We start from the raw sequence: 10,757 nt of genomic DNA on the forward strand, positions 1-10,757 counted from the left end.
CTCGTTGTATGGCCTCCTGGGGTCGGGTCCCGCCGTGGTCGCCGCCATCCGCTGGGTCTCCACCCCGCCTCGCCTCCCGGTGCGCCTCAGGTCGTCGGTTGGGCTCCTTGGGTCGGGTGCCGCCGGCGCCGCCGTCCCACTCGCCCTGCCGCCTTTCGACCGGGGTTGCCTCTGCGCCTCCTCCGTCGCGGGGTCCCTGTGCCACCGTCAGCTGTTGGAGCATCTGCCGCACCGCCTGCATCCCTTCCTCCAACGCGCCGAGCCTCTCCGCCATCCCTGGCGTCCCGCCGGGGTTTTCGCCGCTCCGCTCGCCCTCGCCGTTGGCCGTGGTAGAGGACGGGTCGTCCCTCGATCCCGCCGCGGTGCCAGGCGCGCCCTCGCCTTCGAGCGCCCAGGGTGGCGGTTCGTCTTGCGCCTCCGTCGGGGTTGCCTGTAGGTTTGGAGGGGGTCCCCCCGTCTCGCCCCCGGTGCCTCGCGGGCTCCGGGGCGCCGGGGTGGGTCCCTCCCCCGCTGCTTCCCCCCAGCTGGGTCCCATACTTACCGGGGCGTTGCATCGCCCGGACCTCAGCTGCATCCCGCCCTGCGAGAGCGGGGCTTCGTCGCCCGGCGCCGAAGGGTTGCGCCTCCTCGGTTCCTGGTTCTCCATGCCTGGCTGGGTCCCTCACAAACGAGTTGGATAGGTACCAGGTGGAAAAAATTTTTTTGGGGTTCCCGTTTTTATGTCAGGGCCAGCCTCGCTTCGCAATAAGACACAGACTCACTTAATGGGTATTAAGGATTTCTGGTTTATTGGAATGATAGCTGACAGAACGAAAAACGGGAACGGGGTAGGTAGGTGGGGGTGCCCCTTTTATACCCCCCTGTATGGCCCCGGGCTTCCCCACCCCTCAATGCCCCGATCCCTCTTGATGGGATCCTTGATGGCTGCGTGGGCGTTTTCCCCGGTGTCCTCTTTGTCTTCCTGCAACGGTTGAGTTCTCCGGGGCACCATGTGCTCCTTATCTTCACTCCTCTGACGTCCCTCCTTTCAGGTGTTGATGGGATCATGGGTGTGGGTGTCCTTGGGTGCTTGGTTTAATTCCTGAAAGATTATCTCCTTCCCCCTTTTCCTTAATGATCATGATCCACGTTGTGAGGCTCTTTGTGCCTTGCAACGAGGTCATGACAGCTGCCCCAGGAGACATTCACAACTATCCCTCCTCCCCCTAGTCACTCTCTCTGAGAGAGTGGCCAAAGGTCACTTTTAGGTAATTGTGTAAGTGTCTTTTGCAATACTCACTTTAAGGAGGAATTCTGTACAGTGGTATTTTCAGCTGATGTAAAACCATTCAAATGTATGTGAAATTCAACAGCTTTGACTTCAGCAGGTTTGTTTGATGTTTAACAATTCAGTTTTGATTAACTTGGCAAGTTAACAAAGGTGAAGTTCAAGGTTGTATGATTATTTCTATGAGTAATTCTAGTTTTTCAAAGTTCACTGAGCTTAGTAAAGGAAAAGCAGGTGTTTCCAGCTGCGGTCACCCAAATTACAATTTGCCTTAAGGGCTGAATTCCATGTTCTAGAAATAGCCCATCCCGCCCCAGAATGTTCTCAGAGTAGCATATGTCTTATCCCAACTTGTTTCTAGTTCTAGAGCATCATTCAGAAAAATTGGAATTCAGTTTTCATTGGCAGAACTCTTTCTCTACTGTTATCAAGACTTCGTACAGCTTCGTACAGCTTCACATTTCCCAGCAGACCTAAAAACCATTTAAGAAGCCATACATGCAAACAGTCCTGCCCTCTATATAAGTCCCCAGGTTTAACTCCTGGGCCTTTTCCTACCCCCTTTTTGTGCCAATGGCCATGTTGTGCTGGCCTTGTTTTTCCTTACTTCATAGCCAAATCTGATTTACTCTTTGGTGTGACTCTTTCTTTCTTACTTTACTATTACTCTGCCACATTGTCAAATGAGTCCTGGGGATTTACAACATAAAACAACAAAGTACTATAATAAAACTATAAATACATTGTTGTTGTTGTTATCAGTCCCCTAAATGACAATGATCTCAAATATTAAAGATCTCTTAAACAGCTCTGTTTTCACTGCCTTCTTAAATGTGGGGAGAGAGTATTATGGGATTTCTGTGGGAAGACTGTTTCAAAGGTTGGGGCCATAACCAAGAAACACTTTCTTCTTCCCTCCCCACCCAAAGGCTCGCAGAGAAGACACTCAGCATCTCCCCATGGGATGTACAGACCAGACAGGTACCTTCTACTTGAAGCAGACAGTCATGCAAGTATCTGGGCACCAAGCCATATATGGCTTTAGAGACCAAAACCAACATTTTGAATTATAACTGGAAGCCAGAGCCTGTGGTGTTATATATGTATAGTGGTTTTCACCAGTAGTGGGTGGGCTGCTGCATTTTGTACCAACTGTAGATTCAGAGTAGTCCTCAAGGTCAGCCCCATGTACTGTCCATTGCAGTAATGTACATGAGAGATGACAAGGTCATGAGTTACTGTTGTCAGACCCTTCTCCAGGAAGGGCCACAACCAGCTGAAGTTAGGTAAAGTTCCCTCTCCAGAGTCTTTACCAACCCGTCTAGTAGTAGCCATAAGTCTAGGAGGAACTTAAATCACAGACTTGCTCCTTCAGCAGGAGTACTACTCCATCCAGAGTCACTATTGGAACAGAAAGCCAGTAACTTTCTGGACAAGCAGTAACTCAGTTTTGCTGGGATTCAACCATCTAGATCAGCGTAGGCTGGGGAATTCTGGGAGCTGAAGTCCACACATCTTAAAGTTGTCAAGGTTGAAAAAACACTGATCTAGACTTACAACCTCCAGGCACTGGGTCAAGACTTCAGCCATATCACCAACTCAGACTTCTGCACCAACTTGTTTCCTCTAAAAAGTATTCATGGAAAAGTATTCAACATAACACTATCTGAAATGCCATACAAACACTGTCAAAGAAAACTGTTACCTTTAAGTGGTGATTTGAAAATATCCTTAGAACATACTCAAAAATGTGTGAGAAACAAAAATCTGTACGTTGTAGTTCTATTCCTATTAATTGCTAAAGTTGTTGTGAAGTACAGAATCAAGCGGCTTCCTCAGAGGCAATTCCAGGGCCTGAATGCATAGACGCTGACCTGTGCTAGACAGCTACCCAAGACCTGCACATTTGTGAATACAGGACTGACAGAATAGTAGGATTCGGGTTGTTTGTTGTCTCTTCTTCCTTGTCATCTTCCTTTCTTAAGCATACTGTCAAATGCTGCAAAATGGACACTAAGTGGCCTTCGTGATGTGAGTTCTGCTCACCTGTCACTCTGTCTGCCGGCTCTGCTTTACTAGCTGCTACTTAGGAAGGTGGGCCAGTCACTCTCTCTTAGCCCACATTTATTTATTTAGGAAATTTATATGGCTGCCCATCTTAAGTAAAATTTGGCCAGCTATGCTAATGTTTTCAGGTAGGGAGAGGAGTTCCCTGTCCACTTTCTTCATGCCATGCCCTAGTTTATACACATTAAACATGTCCTTCTTTAGTCACTTCTTTTCTAAGCTAAAGAGTTCCAAACATATCTAGACTTTTCTTATAAGGAAGGCATTCAAACTTCCTGATTTACCTTGTTCTGCATGTTTTTCACTGTGTGATATCTTTTTTCCAAATATGGTGTCAAGAAATGTACACAATATTCCAGATGTAGTTGTACCATTGCTTTTTATAAGGGCATTTACAGTATTGGTAGTTTTGTTTTTCATCTTTTCTAAATAATGATATCTAGCACATTATTTGCTTTTACACAGTTGCCACACACTGAGTTGACATCTCCATTGAGCTAGCCACTATAATTCCAAGGTCTTGTTTCTAGTTATTTTATATGTAAAGGGTTGCCCCCACCCATTGCATCACTTTATACCAGGGTTTCCCAAACTGTGAGGTGTATCTCCTTTGGGGAGATGCAGACAAAATGCAGAGGAGGTGTGAAGAACCTTTTAGTTACATTGTTACAATAAATCCACCTTTCTCAATGTTTCATTGTATTGTTTTCATTGTTCATTTGTGTTCATTTGGATGACTGGATTTTTAGGGGAGGTGTGTACATTAAGATGTGGAGGTGTGATGGCAAAAAAATTAGGAACCCCTGCTTTATACTATCTGAAGTTGAACAGCATTTGCCACTTGGTTGACCCCTCATCCAGTTTAAAGGATATCTTATAAAGCTCTTCACAATAATATTTTGTTTTTAACACCCTGAATAATTTTGCAATATCTACAAACCTGGCCAACCCACTGCTTACCCCTGAGTCAAGGGCATTTATGAATATGCTAAACAGCATGGAATCCAGTTGTGATCTTTGAAGAAGTCTACTTCTTACCTCTCTCCATTGAGAAAAATTGCCTGTTTATTCCTACTTACTGGTTTCTGGTAAGAATATCTGGTAGCAGAGGGATATACTTGTCAATGGTTTTCTTATGTACAATTATTAGAAAGGTTTAAAGTAGACAAAAGAAGTTATGGTTTTGAAAAGATTGAAATTTACATTACGTTATAACCTTAACAAGAAGTTTTTTAAAATAATGTACCATTGGTATATGTAACCAGAGAAATTATCTAGAATATATAATGGTACTTCAAATCTATGTTGGAAATGTGAACATCATGAAGGGACATTTTATCATGTTTGGTGGACATGTAAAAAAGCTAGAAAGTTTTGGATAGAAATACATACACTATTTCAGAAGATCTTAAAGATTAATATACAATTGAAACCAGAGGTTTTTCTTTTGGGATTGATGGACAAATAGCTGGAATAAAGCCATGAAACTTTGTTTTTGTGCATGATAAGCGCAGCGAGATTATTGTATCCACAAAGATGGAAGGATTCGGCATTACCCACAATGGAGGAATGGTTGGTGAAGATGATGGAACTTGCAGAGATGGCTAAATCGACTTCTTTGAGTAGAGAAAAGAAAATAACTACATTTATTGCTGACTGGAAACCCCTTATAGACTTTTTGCATGTAACAGAAAAAATGAACTTACGATTTATGGTTTTGATGATTAGAAAAAATAGACTATAGAAAAAAGAGAGGGTTTTTTTGTAACCATAGAGTAAGAGGTAATTTTGTGTTTGTACTTATAATTGCTGTAAAGAAATTCAGAAGCTGCTACTTTTTATTTCTTTTCATCCTTTCTTTTTGCACTTTTCCCTTCTTTCATGTTTTCTTTATTTACTTATATTAGTTCTTGTTAGTTTTTATCTTCTTTTAAAAAATCTTTAATAAAAATTATAGAAAAAAACTCTAGAAGATTTATGAAGCAGGGCAATTTACATGTTTTTTGCTGGGTGTGAGGAGTAGAAAGGTGGGAATGAAGAAGCGGGGGAATATAATGATCACTTTTTTTTGTAAAAAAAAAAAAAAAAGCCAGGACAAAGGGCAGCATGAGCTCTATGATCAGATGCAAAGAGTGGGAGAAAATGCAGGATTTGAATTTTTGCCATGCATATAAATATAGTAGTTGGATTCCTAGCTTGTTTGAAAAGACTCTTCATCGTTTCTTGTTGCTGGATTCTAAAGTATCTTGAGTCAAGCTTTCCTATGAGAGTGTCTTGTTCCAGAAAGAGGATTATTGCAAAGGACAAAAGGACAATTACTTGATAGTAGGAAGTCAGCAATTTTATATTTGAGTTCTTTAAGAACTCTCAGAGGAGTGCCATCTGGACCTCTTCTGGTGGAGAGACCTGTGTAATCTCAAAGATTCAAAGAATACCTTCTGTGAAAGTCAATAAAGGCTCAAGTATCAGTCCTTTATCTTTTATAGTAAATACAGATGCCAATAATTCATGCAATTTCTCTGCAATCTCCAGATCTTCCTTGAGTATCCTTTCTACTCTTTTGTTGTCTGATGGCCCAACCACTTCCCTTCCTGGTTTTCTTCATCAAATATATTTAAGGAAGCAAGTGTTTCTCTCTATGATTTTTGCAACGCAGTAGTCTCTTCAATTTTATTTTTTTCTGCATTCCACATTATCACATTACCCTTCTGCTAAAATTTGTGCTCCATTTTCTTCTCCTTGTTAGGATTGCCATTCCATTCCTTCCATTCCTCTTTAACTTTTACAGTTTCTTGAACACTGCTAGAAAAACATGCTGGCTCCTTTCCATACTTGGTTCACATTTTTTTTTACACTGTGGAATACATTCCAGCTGAGAATCAGTTACTCTGGTTATAAATAAACTTCAGGCAATATGGAGAGGTACAGTTCTTCTGACTTTTCCTTTTACTTCTCTTTTTCACCAGCTAAGCAAGAATCTGAATCCAATGCCTGCTCATCAACAGTCCAAGAATCAATCTGGCAGGATTTGCATTGTATATCACCCTGTAGATAGTGACTAAAATAAATGAATACATCAATGTTGTTTTAACACAGAATTGCCCAGAATGGAGAATTTTAAACACTACAGTATTGAAGCTACACCCAGACTTAACTAATAATCTTTAGCACTCAGCCAGACCGAAAGCTAAGTGAGGACTTCTTGAGTAGACACTCTAATTCTGAGATGATTTTCTCTGCAGGCAAGTTCATTGCCATTGGCTTTCTGTATCATTTCACAATGATTCTTAGCTGACTGTTTCTACATCGTACCTACTTCCTGTGTAAATCTAGTCTTTTTCTGTCATTGCTGTGGAGGTTTTGCTCATGGAAAATTGACACACATTATCTCTTTGTTATACCCCTGGTGACAAATATTGATTTTATGTTATATAAATTGCCATTGTGTGTTCCGAAAAGGATGACTTCAGAGTATTCAGTAAAATAAGCAGTCACATAAGAATGCCTTCTTTAAAAAAATCTACTATGCCTCCTTGAGATCATAGATTTTTTTAATGTCATGCAGAATTTGTATAGAACATCAAAAAACAAAACATAATGAAACTAAAATATCAAAAGGGAAAGTGCATATCTAATTGCCTTCTGACAGGGAGAAAATCTATCAGAACTTAATTATACTTCCAATCTCATTACTGTGATCGTGACTGGATAATATTTTGCTACTTCTTTTGAGGTTGATTGGTTGATTGATAAAAATGTATTTTCTTGCATAGATCAGCTGCAGTAATTTACCAGGAGGTGTGATATTAATTCAGAGTGGACAGTGGATAGCTCAGCATAACTTGTGATGCCGATTCAATGACATCCTTCCTAGGTTCTCATGGTATGGTTAAGCTCATTTTATGTGTGTATGTGTTCCTTTGAGTCAGTTTTGACTTCTGGCAACTGCCTGGACTAGTCTGCAATTTTCTTGGCAAGAGTTTCAGAAGTGGTTTGCCAATGCCCTCTTCCTAGGGCTGACTGGCCCAAAGTCACCCAGCTGGCTTTGTGCTTAAGGCACAAGTAGAACTCACAGTCTCTCAGTTTCTAGTCTGGTGCCTTAACCTGTACATCAAATTGGCTCTTTAAGCTCATATAGCTGAACTCAATTGTCTTAAGGGCAGGTTTGCATGACACATCAAAACTAGACAGATGCCATCCATTGGTTCTGTGCCAGATGTCCCCCTCCCCGCAAGAGCTTTAAAAAAATATCCACAGTAGCCTTTTGAATCCCCATTTCATTTTGGGGAGGTGAGGTGAGGGAAGAGGGGGAAAACGGGAGAAAGTGTGGCCAGAAAATCCTCATGTTGTGACCACTTTGGAATCCCATTTCTGTATTAATATAACTCAGAATAAAATTATCTTCCAGATACAGAGGCCTAGAATGCAGACTGACAACACTGTTTAAAGGGGGGTGGTAAATTTGTGTTTAACCTTGAGTCTAATGCTGTAGATAAAATGTTCTACCTTAAAACTTTTTTTTCCTGAGATCCAGAACCATATGGCACATTAGATCTATTTACAGATCTATCACTCACAGTAGCATGCCATAGAATTGTGGTCTACCAATTAGAAAATGTCTCCACTGTACACTTTTTCGCCACAATAATCAATTATTTATTATCGTCTTCAGCTAACCCAGATTTTATATAGTTGAAATTTCTTCAGAGTTAATCCAAAACATTTTCCCTCCCCATAATGATACTGTGATATATTTCCTGTCCTCAGGTGCATAGGATCCAAGAGAAGCTGTTTCATTTGGCACCTGAGGCAGAAATTCCAGCATATAACTCTTCCCTTCCCTGGCATAAAACAACCATATTTTAAATAAATAGCAGTTGACTGCTTTGTTATGATACAGAAAACCAGCTACCTCATAGAGGGACCTCTCATATATTGTTTCATTTAATGCATGTAAATATTGTATCTTTAAAAAATAAGTACCCTGGTCTACAGCATCCCCTTTATTTATACCTTAGAATGACAATTATGTTTTTGACAGACATAATTTGTCAAATTATGCTTGGCATATGCTTTTTTGTGTATGTCTTTTAAATGTTCAGACTCATTGTTATGATTGTAATAATCTGTTCAGTATCTTCCTTCTCACCTCCCCATATATTCCTACATATCAGCTATGTAACCTTTCTTTGTATTTAGAAGATGGCCTCTTGGTTAGTGCTTGTGGCTCAGTGAAAGCTTATTTGCAAATATTCTTTTAACCCAGTGTTTTTCAAACTTGCCAACTTTAAGATGTGTGGACTTCAACTCCCAGAATTCCTATGGCAGCACAAAATCCATATCATTTCCCATATGTGAATTAAAATGTAGATTTTAAAAAACTACAATTCTCTCTTCCAATTTAAGGCTGTAATTCTCTGTCTACTTAAAGTCTCCCTGAACTCAGCAGGGCTTACTCCCAATTCAGTGGATAGGTATAAATTTGCTCTGACAGGGATTTAGCTATTGGTGCTGGAGAATTCACTAGTGACAAAATTAATGCTTGATTCTTTTTGTTGATATTAATGTATTCTGAAAACAGAAGCTGTGCAAATTAGCAAATGCGGCACAGTTTACTGAGAACACAATTTCCATACCTAAAATGCAATATGTAAATTATGTACAGTGGTTTATCTTATAGCTCACTTCATCACTATATTGTTCCACTCCAGAAATTACATTTAATTTCTATTAAAGCTGCCTTCTGTGAAAGTAATATTCTTGGATGGTTTCACTTAGAAAAATGTCCTAATCTAAACACCTAATATGGCTCTTAGTTTAAAGATTTCTATTAAATGATTTATCTAATCTTTTAACTAAGCCTTGTCTTTCTTCACATAATAGATAGACTGGGTTCATATAATGTGCTAAGTCAAAGTATGTTGTGTTCTGTGAACCCAGGAAATACGTATAAGAAAGATGAGCCTCTTACATTCAAAGGTAAATTCTATTCTTAGTTTACTTCCTGGAAAAGTGCAAAATACTTACCTCCAAATGAAGCATGACACATTTACCAGCAGTTAATAATCATGCTGTACTCAACTCACTCTGATTCTTTAAACCAGTGTTTCTCAACTTCATCAACTTTAAGATATGTGGACCAACTCCCAGAATTCCCCAGCCAGCATGCTAGCTAGGGAATTCTGGGAGTTGAAGTCCACACATCTTAAAGTTGCTGAGGTTGCGAATCACTGTCCAAAACTAAACAAAGAACATTGGCTGTTTTCATACAGCATACTACATTGAAGAGTGGTAGTCTAGTTTGTGGTTCAACACAATGTCCAAACACAAACTCTCTCTCTGCATTTCTAAGCACAACTGGTGAAGAAAGTGGGAATCAGGACTATAAAAAAGCCTCAAAACAAGTGGAGAAGGTAGTCTGATTAAATACAACAGTGGCACGACTTCTTTGCAATTCAGGAGAAAGGCCTGAGAGCTTACGTTCATCTGAGAATAAGCCATTCCAGTGGAATGACTCAGTGGGACTTGCTTCTAACATATGTAAAGAAAACTGTGAGATAGCTTTCCACGATCCAGTGCCCTCAGGAACCGCTGCCTGCAATCCCCATCCTTCCCAGACAAGGGCTGCTGCTCAATGATAGGAGTTGTAGTTCAGCACTTCCTGATGGTAGCAAGTTTGCTATGACTGCTTTAACAAAACAAAATTAAGCTAGCTGGTTGAAATATCATCCCTGAAGCAAGTACTAACAAATCACTTCTTCACTTGTTAAGAAGATTCTGGGGGTATAAGTCATCAGGATTTGATCATTAATGGGGTATGCTCCAGGAAAGTACTTAATGCTGTAAGTCTGTTGTCTTTAAAGCCCTGTAAGACTTTTCTTTTTGTTGTATTGCAGTAAACTAAGTGTTCTGTGCTTTATGAGAAACATCAAAACAGATGCTCAAGGGTTCGAAGAGTTTTGTCACAGAGAATTATCCCAGCTTTGTCTCTCAGCAAACTGGCTGCATTCAAATGACATGTTTATCCATGGTTATTTTGGCCAATATTTACTCAATACTTCCCTGAGTTTGCCGAAAAAACAAACTGGGTCAAAAAATCAACCACCCAGTTTTGGGTCTAACAGCGTAGACCAGTGCTTCCCAACCTCTGTAGCTTTAAGATGGGTGGACTTCAACTCCCAGAGTTCTCCAGCCAGCACGCTGGCTAGGGAGCTCTGGGAGTTGAAGTCCACCCATCTTAAAGCTACAGAGGTTGAGAAGCACTGGGATAGAAGAATAAATAAAGGCTGTTCTGATCCCTCTCCCCATCTTTACAGCGATCTCTCCTCCGCGTTTGCATTCGTTGCCCACAGGTTTAACTGGGAACCGGAAGCATAACTGCAACTTCGTTGAACTCGTCGCCCTCTTTCACCAGCAAGCACCG

Source organism: Candoia aspera, chromosome 6 (genome assembly GCF_035149785.1).
Source record: "Candoia aspera isolate rCanAsp1 chromosome 6, rCanAsp1.hap2, whole genome shotgun sequence".
NCBI lineage: Eukaryota > Metazoa > Chordata > Lepidosauria > Squamata > Boidae > Candoia > Candoia aspera.